The following is a 15781-nucleotide window of genomic DNA, read 5'->3' on the forward strand; positions in this document are numbered from 1 at the left end:
CACATTTTTTCACACCTGATGTTGTCAGGATAGGCTCCAGCCCCCCATGACCCTGAATTGGATTAATCAAGTTTAAGAAATCATTACTCTATTGCGATATTTATTTCTCACGTCACGATTCAGTTTGTTTTAATAATAAAGTTTTGGAAAATTATTTAGTAAACATATTGTCTCATCAATGGGCATGTGCAGAGGAGGGATGCTGGGTATATTGAGAAAAGGATGTTAAGGTTAGAGCTGCCAGGCAAGAGGAGAAGAGGAAGGCCTAAGCGGAGGTTTATAGATGTGGTGAGAAAGGACATGCAGGTGATGGGTGTAACAGAACAAGATGTAGAGGACAGGAAGATATGGAAGAAGATGATCCACTGTGGCAACCCCTAACGTGAGCAGCTGAAAGAAGAAGAAGAAGATATTCTCCCATCAACCAAGGTCCCTACCTTGTGCTTTATGTGGCTGGTTCAGGCAGCACCAACTTCATCTCTTCTCCACACCGTGATGAAGTGGTGGTAAAAAACTGAAGGAATGCTTAATGTTGCCTGTGTGTGGCCCAGTTGCTCAGCAGGCACCTCATGGCACTTAGTTGGATTAATGATTGCCTGGCATGTTAGTTTACATTGCATATCCTCCTGGGTTTTATATCAGTTTCCTCTTAAGGTGTAAAGATAGACAGGTTGATCAATAATTCAATATTGGCTGGTGTGAGATTGTCTGGCTGTGGACTGTCATTCCTTCCAATGTTGGTATTTGCAGGCTGTAGCTACTTACACTTCTCTACTGCATACATAGATTAATTAAGTAGATGTGGGTTTTAAGGAACAGAATATCTCTTTTTAAAAGATATTTTCCCTTATTAATAGTTTGTCATGCTCCTCGTTATAGAACTTCATTTATAAAAGATTGGTCGTGCTTATGTGTTACTACACAGTGTTATGTATTATGAAAAAAAGTATTGTTTGCATACAAATCAGATAAATTGACGTTTTTGACATGTGTGAGAAACCAAAAAAACACAAGATTGAAACAATACATTTAACTCTGCATTAGCCAGCCTGGTCTACTACATAAGGAGCTGGACTTCATGCCACAAGGTTCCACAGTTTCCTCTGGACAGATCACAGCATCTGCCTGTGCACAAAATCTGTAAAAAGGTGACATTATCAGAATTAGCTGTTGTCAGTGTAAAATTCACTTTATTTACCCATTCATTTGTGACGCATTTAAAAAATATTTTGTTACTTAAGAATATGGTCTTTGCCATAACCAGTATTTTCAAAACAACATTGTCCCCTAGTGGATAAATAAAAAAATGTTACTAGAAACAGCTACTGTTTAATGACTTTGAACTTTCACAATGCCTTTCATCCATTATATGACTCTACATTTTATTCATTGCTGACTTGCATTTGCAAATATGAAACTTATTACTGCAGCATCGAGATCAAGATAGGAACAATCTATGGATTGGATACCATTTCTTTGCAGGGCACCCCCACAGGCTGGATTTAAAATTACCGACTAATCTAATGAGGGATTTGGAATGTGGTTGAAAATCGGGAGTACCTGAAGAAAACGAGCATGCAGAAATTATGCCCACTCCACAGTGACAATGCACAAGCTGAATCTAGTTCAATATTAACTACGGCAGCATTGTGCTTCCTTCAAAACTATGTTTTTTTCTTTTATTGATTTTTGGGCTTTTCCTAATTTTTCCTGCTTTTATTCTTTATTGTGGTCTTTCTTTAATGAGGAATATGAGTCATAATTTTTATTATTGCCCAGTTCTGAGTTGGGGTTCAAGCTGATGTCAGAATGTGGAGTGAATAAGTGAAGCATATTGGTTATGCACATCATTTGGAAGTATCTGGTATCTGATGTATTTGTCTTTCAGTCTGGTTAAGAAGTGAATTAATGAACCATTAACACTGGAGACAAGACTCTTGTCACACTGCACTATCTTGCCCAGTTTAATTTTGATGGAATTGTTTTAAATACTACAAGGTCTTAGACTGCACAAATATGGAGACAATTGCACTGTATCTAAAAAGCACTTTAGAATGGTGATCACTGCGTAAAGGTGCTATACAAACACATGCCTTCAAATTCCGAACACTCACTGATCTCTTGTATAACTCCAAAAAAGGGCCACTTAAACTGCCTGGTCTCAGATAGATAGATAGATATAGTCATACGAAAAAGTTTGAGTAGCCCTCTCAGCTTGCATAATAATTTACTCTACTTTCAACAAAAAAGATAACAGTGGTATGTCTTTTCATTACTCAGTACATCTGAGTGCTGGGGCGTTTTCGGAACAAATATTTTTAGTGAAGCAGTATTTAGTTCTATGAAATTAAATCAAATGTGAAAAAGTGGCTGTGCACAAATGTGGGTCCCCTTGTAATTTTGCTGATTTGAATGCCTGTAACTGCTCAATGCTGATTACTTACAACACCAAATTGGTTGGATGAGCTCGTGAAGCCTTGAACTTCATAGACAGGTGTGTCCAATTATGAGTGGTAAGAAGTATTTAAGGTGGTCAATTGCAAGTTGTGCTTCCCTTTGGCTCTTCTCTGAAGAGCGACAGACAGCATGGGATCCTCAAAGCAACTCTCAAAAGATCTGAAAACAATGATTGTTCAGTCTCATGGTTTACGGGAAGGCTACAAAAAGCTCTTAGGTTTAAACTGTCAGTTTCAACTGTAAGGAATGTAATCAGGAAATGGAAGGCCACAGGCACAGTTGCTGTTAAACCGGGTCTGGCAGGCCAAGAAAAATACAGGATCGGCATATGCGGAGGCTTGTGAGAATGGTTACAGACAACCCACAAATCACCTCCAAAGACCTACAAGAACATCTCGCTGCAGATGGTGTATCTGTACATCGTTCTACAGTGCAGCACAATTTGCACAAAGAAAATCTGTATGGCAGGGTGATGAGAAAGAAGCCCTTTCTGCACTCACGCCACAAACAGAGTCGCTTGTTGTATGTAAATGCTCATTTAGACAAGCCAGATTCATTTTGGAACAAAGTGCTTTGGACTGATGAGGCAAAAATGAAGTTATTTGGTCAGAACAAAAAGCGCTTTGCATTGCAGAAGAAGAACACCTGCTACCTACTGTCAAACAGAGGGAGAAATACAATGTTCTGGAATGGCTGTCACAGTCCCCTGACTTGAATATCATCGACAATCTATGGGATGATTTGAAGAAGGTTGTCCATGCTCAGCAGCCATCAAATGTAACTGAACTGGAGAGATTTTGTATGGACGAATGGTCAAAAATACCTCCATTCAGAATCCAGACACTCATCAAAGGCTATAGCGTGTAGAGGCTGTTATATTTGCAAAAGAAGGCCCAACTAAGTATTGATGTCATATCTCTGTTGGGGTGCCCACATGTATGCACCTGTCTAATTTTGCATATTTTCTGTTGATCCAATAAACTTAATGTCACTTCTGAAATCCTACTGTTTCCATAAGGTATGTTATCTATTAAAAGGAAGTTGCTACTTTGAAAGCTCAGCCAATGATAAACAAAAATCCAAAGAATTAAGAGGGGTTCCCAAACTTTTTCATATGACTGTACATAGATAGAAAAGGAATGATATACAGTAATACATAGATAGACAGATAGATAGGAAAGGCACTATATAATAGCTAGACAGATTGATAGGAAAGACACTATATAATAGATAGATAGGAAAGGGACTATATAATAGTGGGTGTTGAATGTAGATTGAAGGGCAAAAAATGGCAAATTAATCCATTTAAAATTCAACCAATAAAGTGTGCAAAAATTAGAGGAGTCTGAAGATTTTCTGAACTCACTATATACAGTATACAGTACATTTTTAGTAGCATACTGTATTTTACAAGCAATTTGTTTTATAATTATGTTGTTCTTAACGCCATTTCCCTTAACATTTTCAAAGCACGTGGCACTGCATTCAGTTCATGAGAACCATACACAGCAACACTCCCAAAACCTCTTAACCCAGCTCAGGGGTGTGAGGGGTCAGAGCAGATACCAGCACATCACAAGGCACATTCACTTATGAGGGGCAATTTAGAGGCTCCAATCCACTTCCTGGGAGGAAAACTCAAAGAGGGAAATGGGGGGAAATACAAAACCTACATAGATACAGAGGGAACACACAATCTCTTTACAGGGATGGGCGAGATCGGACCCACAATGTTCAGTCTTTGAGGCAGTAGCACTACTCAGTTTTCAAATGTGATGTTTTTATTATTAAAGACCTGCGCTGAACAGTCCACCACCTGCAGTGTGTAATCACCAAACTCAACAAGTGACACAATGACACTCAGTGAAGCCAGCAGAAGTTCAAAGCTAGGTGGGCACTGCACTGTACAAGGCACAGACAACAGAAAAACAGCAGTGAAAGAAAGACTTCTGGTTTTTGGTACCATTTTCACACCGTTATATCATCCAATTTCAGTACATTTTCATTCCTCAGAGCTTTGCACCATCTTTAATATTTAACTGTGAAGTGCACCAGGCCAAAACCAGTTAAAAAAACAGCTTTTCACAAGCAAATGGCAATTGATTTATATCTCTACAGCTATAGCCCTAGCGGACTCCTCCAGTGAGTCATATAGTGAGTCAGGGATGAAGATGGATAGATAGATAGATAGATAGATAGATGCATTATTTGTCCCCAAGGGGAAATTAAAATGTTACAGAAACTCCAAAAAAACAAATAAAATAAATATAATAAAACCAAACTACAACCCAACCCCCTAACCCAATGCACATAAAAACTTATAGTTTGGAAAGAATGATTCATCAAAAACATGTTGTTACAGATGTTGCTGAGTCAGTTAGGATGATGTAACTTGCATTCCCGTGTAGTGATTTCATAGCAATATAGAAAGACTTGTACTTTATTTGTGAGGGGCTTTAGGAGGGTGGCCATTATGTGAAAGTACACTCCAGCCACAGAGTCCTTGTGCAGCTCTGAGGGTTTAACTTAGTTTGCCAGGACTCTCATCATAAGAATATAGAAATAAACTACCTGTAACGCAACCCAGGATATCGATTACTGTCTAATGGCAATGTTTAAAATCAGCTTATCACCTGCTGCTTATGTAGCCCTGAGTTTAAGCTTATATTGTCGGAATATGGAAAAAGTGATTTACCTATAAATTATTTAGTGTAATGGTCGCTGTGTAAAGGCACAATATAATTATCCAGTGCTTTTATTTTTCAACACTTTAATTTGTATTTCTTATTAGAGAAACGCCTCGCTTGAATAAATGCCTTGGACTGCTAGACTGACTTGTTTGGTACTTTCCTGCCTGTCGTTTATTTATTGTTACGAAACTGTGCATCTATTTGTTTAATACTATTCTTCATAATTATTTTGGAATGTGCTGTGTTTTTATGCCTACAGTTCAAAATAATACTGCATACAAACCAGAATGAAATGCATCCATCACAAGTCTTTTTGTACTTGCATTTAATATAAGATAATCAAAATGTATGACACCAGGGTAGTGCATGGGTTAGTGCACCAGCAGATAATGTTTTAATCCATTGTCTGTGGAGATTTTTCAAGTTCTCTTTGTTTTTGTGGACTTCCCTATGGTATTACAGCTTTTGGTTGAAAGAGAACCTATATTAGGCAGGTGTTAGTGGGATGGACTGGTGTCATCTGGATTTGTTTCTTACTTTGCATCCAACGCTGCCAGGAGAGCCCTGACTTGCTAATAACAAATACTTGAGCAGGCACAATGACTCCCCTATTTTCTAAACTAGTAAAGCACATTGCAGTTTTTCTCAATCACCTAAACAGCATTTCTCAAAACCATAAATGCAATTCTCAAAACAGTCAAAGCATCTCTCACAACACTAAACCACCTGTTCAAAAAATCCAAAAGCACTCCAAACATAACCACTTCATGTCAAAGCACACAACGCCACTCAGTTGCCATTACACTGTTTGCAAATGAATAGCACGTTTTGTTCATAGACACTAAAACAAAAAATAAGTACTTGAATTACAAATGGACAAACTGTGTAATATTCCTGAGAAGGCAAAATATTCTTCAACACACACAAATCAGAATAAAATGTTTATTGTGTAGCAGTATTTGTATATCTGAATACAGTAAAAATGAAAAGCAAGTGAGAAATTGTAACAGTTCTTTCAACACATAATATGAAGAAAACACACTATGGACTGGAAAACAACACCAGAAACACAAATACTAAAATGACAGAAAACACCAAGGCTAACATGTTTTACCATGCTATTTTGTAAGCCCACTTAATCCAGTGTAGAATTGTGCAAATTTGGAGTCTGTCACAAGGAGCATAGGGCACAAGGAAGGAACAATACCCTGGACAGGGTGAACACCCCGACATAGGTCAATGCTGCATTGCAAATCCACCTAACCTGCATGTCTTTGTATTGTGGCAGTTGGGGGGATGTGGTGGGGCACAGCCCATGGAGAAAACCCACAAACAGACACAAGGAGAACATGCGAGCACCATGTAGGGAGGACCCAGAATGTGAACCCTGATCTCTTTACTGTGTAGCCCTAGTGCTACTAATACACCAATCTGCCACCCTAATATGTTTTATTGATCATCAAGATCTGGGCAACAAGATTTTATTCAACATCACATCCATTGTTTTGCCTTCTAAGACACTGAGGGAGTGATCTTCTGGTATGTCTCAGCCAACCACAGCAATCCTCAAGTACAATGTCATAACAAGCAGCATCCATTGCCTCCAGTAAGGACGTTTGGTTGTGAAGCTAAAATGGCTGCATATGCTTTACACTTTCAATCTTCTTCTTCTTTCGGCTGCTCCCGTTAGGGGTTACCACAGCGGATCATCTTCTTCTATATCTTTCTGTCCTCTGCATCTTGCTCTGTTACACCCATCACCTGTATGTCCTCTCTCACCACATCCATAAACCTTCTCTTAGGCCTTTCTCTTTTCACCTTCCCATGCAGCTCTATCCTTAGCATCCTTCTCCCAATATACCCAGCATCTCTCCTCTGCACATGTCCAAACCAATGCAATCTCGCCTCTCTGACTTTGTCTCCCAACTGTCCAACCTGAGCTGACCCTCTAATGCCCTCATTTCTAATCCTGTTCATCCTCGTCACACCCAATGCAAATCTTAACATCTTTAACTCTGCCACCTCCAGCTCTGTCTCCTGCTTTCTGGTCAGTGCCACCGTATCCAAACCATATAACATAGCTGGTCTCACTACCATCCTGTAGACCTTCCCTTTCACTCTTGCTGATACCCGTCTGTCACAAATTACTCCTGACACTCTTCTCCACCCATTCCACCCTGCCTGCACTCTCTTTTTCACCCCTCTTCCACAATCCCCATTACTCTGTACTGTTAATCCCAAGTATTTAAACTCCTCCACCTTCGCCAACTCTACTCCCTGTATCCTCGCCATTCCTCTGACCTCCCTCTCATTTACACACACGTATTCTGTCTTGTTAGTACTGACCTTCATTCCTCTCCTCTCTAGAGCAGATCTCCACCTCTCCAGGGTCTCCTCAACCTGCTCCCTACTATCGCTACAAATCACAATGTCATCAGCAAACAATCATAGTCCACGGGGACTCCTGTCTAATCTCATCTGTCAACCTCTCCATCACCATTGTAAATAAGAAAGGGCTCAGAGCCGATCCCTGATGTAATCCCACCTCCACGTTGAATGCACCCGTCACTCCTACCACAGACCTCACCACGGTCATACTTCCCTTGTACATATCCTGTAGAACTCTTACGTACTTCTCTGCCACTCCAAACTTCCTCATACAATACCACAGCTCCTCTCGAGGCACCCTGTCATATGCTTTACACTTTCAAAAAATTTCCCAGTTGGATTGAGGAAAGTTAGAAAGGGTGGCAGAAACCCATCAACATTTTCTGTTGGCCAGCAAACCGGTATATCAGATTGGTGAAAATGAAGTAATTTGGTAGGTCAAGCCTCACTGCTACTTGGTCATTTTCATGAAAGAAAACATTGCATAGGTCAAGAAGTCAATAAGATGCCTGGCGTTGTAAGATTTAATGGCAGGAACATGGTAGATAAAACCATTTCCAGATATTGCTGCACACATAGTTAGATAGATAAATAGATACTTTATTAATCCCCAAGGGGAAATTCACATACTCCAGCAGCAGCATACTGATAAAAACAATATTAATTAAAAAATGCATTGCAAGTTAGAAAATGCAAGGTTTGAGAGTGCAAAGGCAGGTATAACAGTCAATAACATTGTATAATAATGTTAACATTTACCCCGGGTGGAACTGAAGAGTCGCATGGTGTGGGGAGGAATGATCTCCTCAATCTGTCAGTGGAGCAGGACGGTGACAGCAGTCTGTTGCTGAAGCTGCTCCTCTGCCTGGAGATGATCCTGTTCAGTGGATGCAGTGCATTCTCCATGATTGACAGGAGCCTGCTCAGCGCCTCTCGCTCTGCCACAAATGTCAAATTGTCCAGCTCTGTGCCTACAAAGAGCCTGCCTTCCTCACCAGTTTGTCCAGGCGTGAGACATCTCTCTTCTTTATGCTGCATCCCCAGCACACCACCGCATAGAAGAGGGCGCTCGCCACATCCGTCTGATAGAATATCTGCAGCATCTTATTGCAGATGTTGAAGGACACCAGCCTTCTAAGGAAGTATAGTTGGCTCATAGTTATGCTATGTTACCCCAAACTCTACCCTGGCACCTCCACTGTGGATGCTCTGTGGTGTTCCTATCACATTGTCTAATTTTGTTCAGGGTGTGTCCAGCCTCATCCACATAAACGTGTATGGAATGTCACTTGCCTCCATCTCCTTTACCCTCAACAGAACATACAAAAGCACTTTTTACATATTGTAAAAACCAAACATTGGTATACACCATTCCATACAACAAAGCAGTAACAGTATACAGTACATGCTACATTCTCATTTCTGTTACAGTGTCTGAAAGGAAAACCATTACTTTTTGATCATACCTTTACATAAAGGTGTCACCTATCACTGTTCCTTTCAGGTGCCACCTTGTTTAGCTGTTTTATTGACACTGCATGCATCTTCAGCACCCTGTTCATTGCACATTGTATTGTGTATCAATGTGGGTGTGAAATGTACATAACCAAGTGACAAAACTACAATCTGTTTTGACCATCATGTAATGCCCAAATGAGAATTGCATCTATGCTATGACAGTTGTGCTCATTGTTTTGCAATATGTGTATTTTGTTTAAATACAATGAGAACTGAAATAGTGCCGTGGCCGATGGCATTAATGCTATGAACTTCTGAGGCACTGTTTTGAGAAATGCGTCAAAGCCATTGAGAAAAACAACTTGAGAGAATCGGTTTGTGGCACACTGTCCTCCAGTGGTTAAACATGTTTCTGTTGTCAAATACTGTAACGTGTACTTATTTGCATATACTACTCAGTACACAATATTCAGTAGGTGAGACAAATGACAAAGACTGTGTAATCCAAACATTCATTACTTTAAATTTATATAGACAAATTTCTTACAGCCCTGTACTAATATATCTCTTTGGGTGGATGTTAAGCACTTGTGACGGATGACCAGGGCCATTGACATCGCCTGGGTGGAAGGACCAAGGGAGAGACCATATTGGAGTCAATATATTCCCAAGACAGTAAAGGAAAGCCCCCCAGGGTTGCTACAGCACCACGGATCCCCAGAGGGGAAATCAGGAGTTGTAGTTTGGAACAGCCCTGTTGGGCTCTGTGGGTGCCGCCGGGGGTGCTGCAGGTGCATCTGAGTCATTGGGGGAACCTCTTCTGCCAAACCTAGAAGTGCAGCCGGAAGAAGGTGGAGAAACACCTGGAGCGCTTCCAGGTACACTATATAAGGAGCCATCTCACTACCAGTCAGGGAGCCAGAGTCGGGAGGTAGAGGACAAAGCTTACGAGGAGGAGTGGAGGCGACCGAAAAAGAGAGAAGAGGAGAGAGAAAGAAGAAAGTACTGTTATATCTTTGGTGCTTTGTACCACTTTGCTTTGGTGGTCCACATACTATATAAAACAATGGTTGTTTGTAGTTTTAAGCCACCCTGTTCATTCTGCAGAAGTTCCTCTTTGGGACTCGAGGATCTAATAGACAAATTCATCAATCCATTTTCTGAACTTTGTTTTTTCATTTCAAGGTTGCTGAATGTCAAAAAAATATCTTTAGCCTGTCATGGCACATTGAATTGACTCATTTAATGGTGATATTAAATTAATGATGTATTCTTGTGTACGCACAACTGGGGGATCTCTTTACTCCTCATTCTCAATGAAGGTGCTGATGAGGCCAAAGTTTATGGAGCATTTGTTCCATTTAATTCAGATATACTCTTCAGATGTTCAACCAAAATTTGTTATTGTATTGAGTTATAACTTATTGAAATTTTAATCATGCGAGAGTTGATTAATTATTGTACGTCATTTTTTTTTATAGATAATTGAAATAAGACATAAAGAAGAAACTGCCACGACTAGCATGGAGGCTGCAGGGTTACTGCCTGAAGATTGTGCTGGTTGGTAAAAGCAAAATGTATATTATTAAAAAAAAATCCTTTATTTAATGGTATAAGTACATGCATTTTTGTAATGTTAGTAATTGCATGAGAAATGAGGTACTAGTGTATTATATATACTGTATATATGTTTTCTTTATTCTGTGTGTTATTATAAGTAAAGTTTAGTCAAGTCTCAATGCATTATGTTATACTGTAGTTATGCAGTACATTATACTTACTGTTCATCTACTGTATTTGTCTCCTTATTCAGGATCATGACAGCAGCATTAGGTGCAAAGCAGGAACGAGCCATGGATGTCACCCCATTCTATCACAGCCCTACTAACGCACATACTTACGGGCAGAATGTTAATATGGAGTCACAAATTAATATAACATTCATAATATTCAGATATGGGTGGACAATAGGCCTCCATAATTCTGTTCTCTTGTGTTTCAGGTCCAAATTGGTCTCTAATACTACAAGTCAGGGACTTCAAAGAGTTTACGATTATAAATCAAGCCCCTCTCAGTCTGCTGCTTTTATATTAAGTCCAGATTACTCTAGAATTGCTAAGTATTATAGTTGCATTACTTTCTGTTTCAGTGTCACATTTGCTATTGTCACTACACTTTGGGACCCTTCAGATCTGGTCTCTTGCAAGGTGGCATCCACCTGTTGTTGTCTATAGTCTTAAGTGCCAGGTTCATGCAGAGCTCTCACATTGATTGTCAGACATCTACAGGCCTCTGCATTATACTGTTACATGTCTGGCCCAAATGAGGCTTCTCGTTGTGCATCAGGTTCACAAAGTCTAGTGCTCTTTCTTGTGTTTTAGGCACTTTCAGCTCTGTCCGGTTACTCACCAGTTTCCCATTGATGTTTCTCATGATATGCCAAATCAACATCATCCTGTCTTTATATGATAACCCCATAACCAAGTGATGTGGTGTTTGTCCATCCTGGCCTCTGTCATTACTTACTAGCTACCAATAATCCTGCCACATACCAGGTTCACAGTGGGTTTTCCCATATTGTGAATACTGCACAGATTCTTGTTTCTTTGCTTCAGGCCCCACAGCCATTCCCTATTATGCTTCAGGTGTCTACATCCTATGTTTTTGTGACGATAAAAAACAAAAGCAATAAAAGTAACGCACCCATCCAATAGGAGCCCCATTTTGTAACAGCAAGTAATAGCATACACAAAAAAAAATCTTTCTTTGTGAAAAATGTATTAAAGTGAGTTACTGAACTCAAAACAACAGCTGAATGAGTCTTTCTTTGTCGTGCCTTGGCCTAGTCACAGGTGAGGTCAGGTCAGGTTGGAGAACATGCACTGGTACAGCTTGTTGCCACATCCAACACACGACAAAACAGCTCAGGATTCTGGTTGGCATCCCCCTGGACAGACACGTTGTCCAGTCACACTCTCCAGAAAACCCTTTATCTGCTGTGGCCAGATGTAATGTGGGAGTCCCCTTGGCTTGGTCCTCGACAATTTGGATCCTGTGAACCGGATCACCCTCAGAGAATTGCACCACATGGCCATAGTGCCGTAACTTACGCTCCCTCACAATGCAGGTAACGTGCCTAATTCGGGATTCTGTGACCAACCCCTCATTCGACACAAAGTCAAACCAGCAGTAGCCAAGGATTCTCCAAAGAGACACAGTACTGAAGGAGTCCAGTCTTCATCTCAGGTCACTGGATAGCATCCGTGTCTCGCAACCATATAGCTAGACTGGAAGCACCAGGACTCTAAAGACTTGGACTTTCATCCGTTTGCAGAGATATCAGGAGCATCACACAACCCTGTCCAATGACCTCAGGACATCCCATGCTCTCCCAATCTGTCTACTGACTTCAGAGAAGAGACTCCAGGCATATTAATGTCACTGCCAAGGTAAGTAAACCTCTCCACAAGGTTGAAACTCTCTCTGTAGACAGACACTCTGCCACTAGCTTTGCCCAAGAGGTCATTAAAGGCCTGGCTCTTGCCTTTTATCAGGACAATTGCAAGCCCAGACACTCAGACTCCTCACTCAATCTCTCGAGAGTCCGATCAGAGCCTCTATTGACTCTGTGAAGTTCACAGCATCATTAGCAAAGTCAAGATCAGTGAATCTTCCTTCACCAACAGACTCCTCACAGCCTCTGGACCTTCACAACCCTGCCCAACACCCAGTCCATGCAAGCATTGAACAAAATAGGAGCAAAACAGACCCTAATGAACCCCAGAGTCAACTGTAAAAAATGCAGAGGATCTGCCTCCAATATGTACAGCATTCACAGTACCACTGTACTGGCCGGCCATGATATCCAGCAACTTTAGGGGGGTCCTGCGAAGTCTCAGGATGTCCCACAGGGCAGCTCAATCAAATGAGTCTAACACTTTATGAAAACTGACAAAGGCTGCAAAGAAACTCTGCCGATAATCACGTTTGTGCTCCATGAGAACACCATAGTGCCAGGATGCAGTCAATGGTAGACTTCTTAGGCATAAAATCAGACTGCTTTGGTCGCTGGTAGGTGAGCAAGTGATCACAGGTCCTATTGAGGATGATCCTAGCTTGACCTTACCCGTTACACAGAGCAGTGTCACAGTTGGTCATCAGACTGACTCAAACATACACTGATGTAAAAATGAAATTAGTGAACCGTATTTGAGGTGTAAAATTTCACTAACACATCATCTTCCCATTTATGTATGTCTTTTTGTTTTGTTTTTTTTATAAATTACCTTGCTGTTTTTGTTAAAGCAACGTCTTTAAGTATATATTTATTTTTAAGTTTCTCTTTCTGTTAATAATTTTTATCATTTTTTATTGGTTTTGTATTTGTTCTTTTTGTTTCCTTTTCTTGCATTTCTTTGTTTATCTTGAGTAAAAAGTGGTGGTACTTCAGGGGTCTGCCACCTGAGCACGGGTATTGTATTTCCTAGCCTGATCAAACCAATTTGCATTTTGGGCTTTTTTATTTTGCTAGGCCTTCTCTTTTTAATAAATATCCTGCCCTTTAACTTTGCTTGGCATTTGTCCTTTTTGAATGTTTTGCTTCTTAGTCCATCTGCCTGTTTATTGTGTAATAATTTGAATAGTTTCTTTTTATGACAATTTGTTATTAAGCTTCACTCTAGCAATTTTGTTGGGCATATGGCATTTGTCCTTTTGCCGCACAAATGATTCCAAACCCCACGCAGGTTTTGGAAATGTACTCCAAGGTCTTTTCACAAAATTGGCCTGGGATAAAAAGTGTGCCTTTATGACAGACTTGTGCTCCATTCAAGGATAATCTCTGCTTTGTGTCTAATGCTTCTGAAGCAGGCTCCAGTTTCTAGTTTTCCTGAAAACTTTGAGCTTTTCCTCCAATAAAAACGGTTTATAGTGCATAGTGAGCGGTACAGATTATTTTAAGGGTGAATGGCAGACACAGTTCAAGATGCGAGGGGCAGTCAAGCTAAATTAGAAAATGGGATTTATTAGAAAATGGAATGAACCTTAACAAAACTGATCATGTAATTTCTCAATGGAGTCTCCACTCTTCTCAATGCACTTGCGCCACCTGCCTGGATTCCAGCAGAATAAAAGTTTTTTTCTTGTCCTCTCAACCACTCATGCACATTAGTTACTGTCAAACACCCCATGCCGAGGGGTACTACAGTCGCTAGTCCAAGTTACTGTAACTTGCTGGAGACCAATGTGAAGCCTGCTATTCGATCCAAGCGTCACGGACTGCTTTCTTAAGGAGTCCTTTTTGCAGCAAGACAATGCCACACACGCTTCTAAGAACACCAAGGCTTGTCTGGAGAAACTGAAGTTTGAGGTATTACCACATCCTCCTTATTTACCAGATTTGGCACTGTGTGATTTCCACCTTTTTTGGAGAGATAAAAAAACATCTGGGTGGTCATCCATTCAAGAAAAATCACCATGTGAAGAAAGTGGTGCACGAGTGGTTGAGAGGACGAGACAAAACCTTTTATTCTGCTGGCACTTCAAGGCGGGTGGCACAAGTGCATTGAGAAATGACATGATCAGTTTTGTTAAGGTTCATTCCATTTTCTGATACATCTCATTTTCTAACTTTAGCTTGACTCCCCCTCGTATAAAACAAGGATCAAAAGACTGAAGCAGCAGTGAAAGTATTGTAACCGATTGGGCTAGGCAAACTTGAGAAACTGCTTAACAGATAAAGTTAAAAAAAAAAAACAGAAGCTAACTTTATATTAATTACCAGAGAAACTACCTTTTCCTCACTAATAGGTAATTGCTTTTAACTAGAACAAGGTTCAGATGATTTTGAGAGGCATGGCTTGATCTTAAATAGGATACCAAAACTAGAACAATCTAATTTCTAGGAGATAAATGTGGTTCTCGGAAATGGCTAGACAGAATACAATTTGAAATTGTGCCTACCCAGCCATTTTCTCTACTTGCTTTCTACAGTTTGAGGCTGTGAGGACTAGGCTCATCACAATGGTACCAGGTGCAAGGCAAGAGTCAACTCTGGACAGTACCTCAGTCAGTCTCGGTCACACGACCAAACACTCAATGGGATAATTTACAGTTGCTGAAATACCTCAGAGGCATGTCTCTTGCATATGGAAAAAACAAGAATACCCTGAGAAATCACCATGCAGACAACACAGAGGGAGCATACAAACTCTATAGAGACAGCGATCAGAGTCTCAGATTTGAACCCAGTCTGCTACAATGAGAAGTAGTAGCACTGGCCACTTGGCTATCCAAAAATTACTTTAAAACTGCTGTTTTAATTTTCAAGATTTCACCCTGAGCTGTGCTCCTTAATTTAAAATTACAACACACAGGGGTTCTGGGCTGCTGCACAAAGATACTGTATGAGTTACGTAGATTGTATTTTTCAGAAGTATCAGACTTTTCAAACTATCTGAAAAAATGTATCTATGTTTGACTTTGTTAGAATCAGGACCTAATGGAATCTCCTTTTGTAGTCCTGTGGCTGCCCCTGATAGTCTTGTCTTTTAGAACTTCGGGGCTGACTGGCATGTCCCACTATCCTATAGAAACTTTATATCCTGCTTTGTGTATCAGCTCCATGGTGATCCCTCTCACTCCGTTTAGACCTCCATAATCCTATGCTTGTTGTGTCTCAGGTCTCCACAGTCATGTCCTTTGGCCTGTCAAGCTTCAGTTAGTGAGTCCCATTGCACATGTTGATAGCTGCCCTGTATTCTTGTGCACAGGGTGTGCTGGCTCCTTTT

General features: G+C 40.5%; 1 long non-coding RNA gene across 1 annotated transcript in view; it reads left to right on the forward strand.

The window, feature by feature from the left end:
- LOC120516135 overlaps nt 1–11724 on the forward strand; it is a 39719-nt gene extending 27995 nt beyond the window's left edge. The window contains exons 2-3 of the long non-coding RNA XR_005630791.1: nt 10475–10553; nt 10807–11724. This is a non-coding gene — a long non-coding RNA (uncharacterized LOC120516135). The remainder of the gene's footprint in view (nt 1–10474; nt 10554–10806) is intronic.
- Nucleotides 11725–15781: the final 4057 nt, after the last annotated feature.

This window comes from Polypterus senegalus, chromosome 1 (genome assembly GCF_016835505.1).
Source record: "Polypterus senegalus isolate Bchr_013 chromosome 1, ASM1683550v1, whole genome shotgun sequence".
Lineage (NCBI taxonomy): Eukaryota > Metazoa > Chordata > Cladistia > Polypteriformes > Polypteridae > Polypterus > Polypterus senegalus.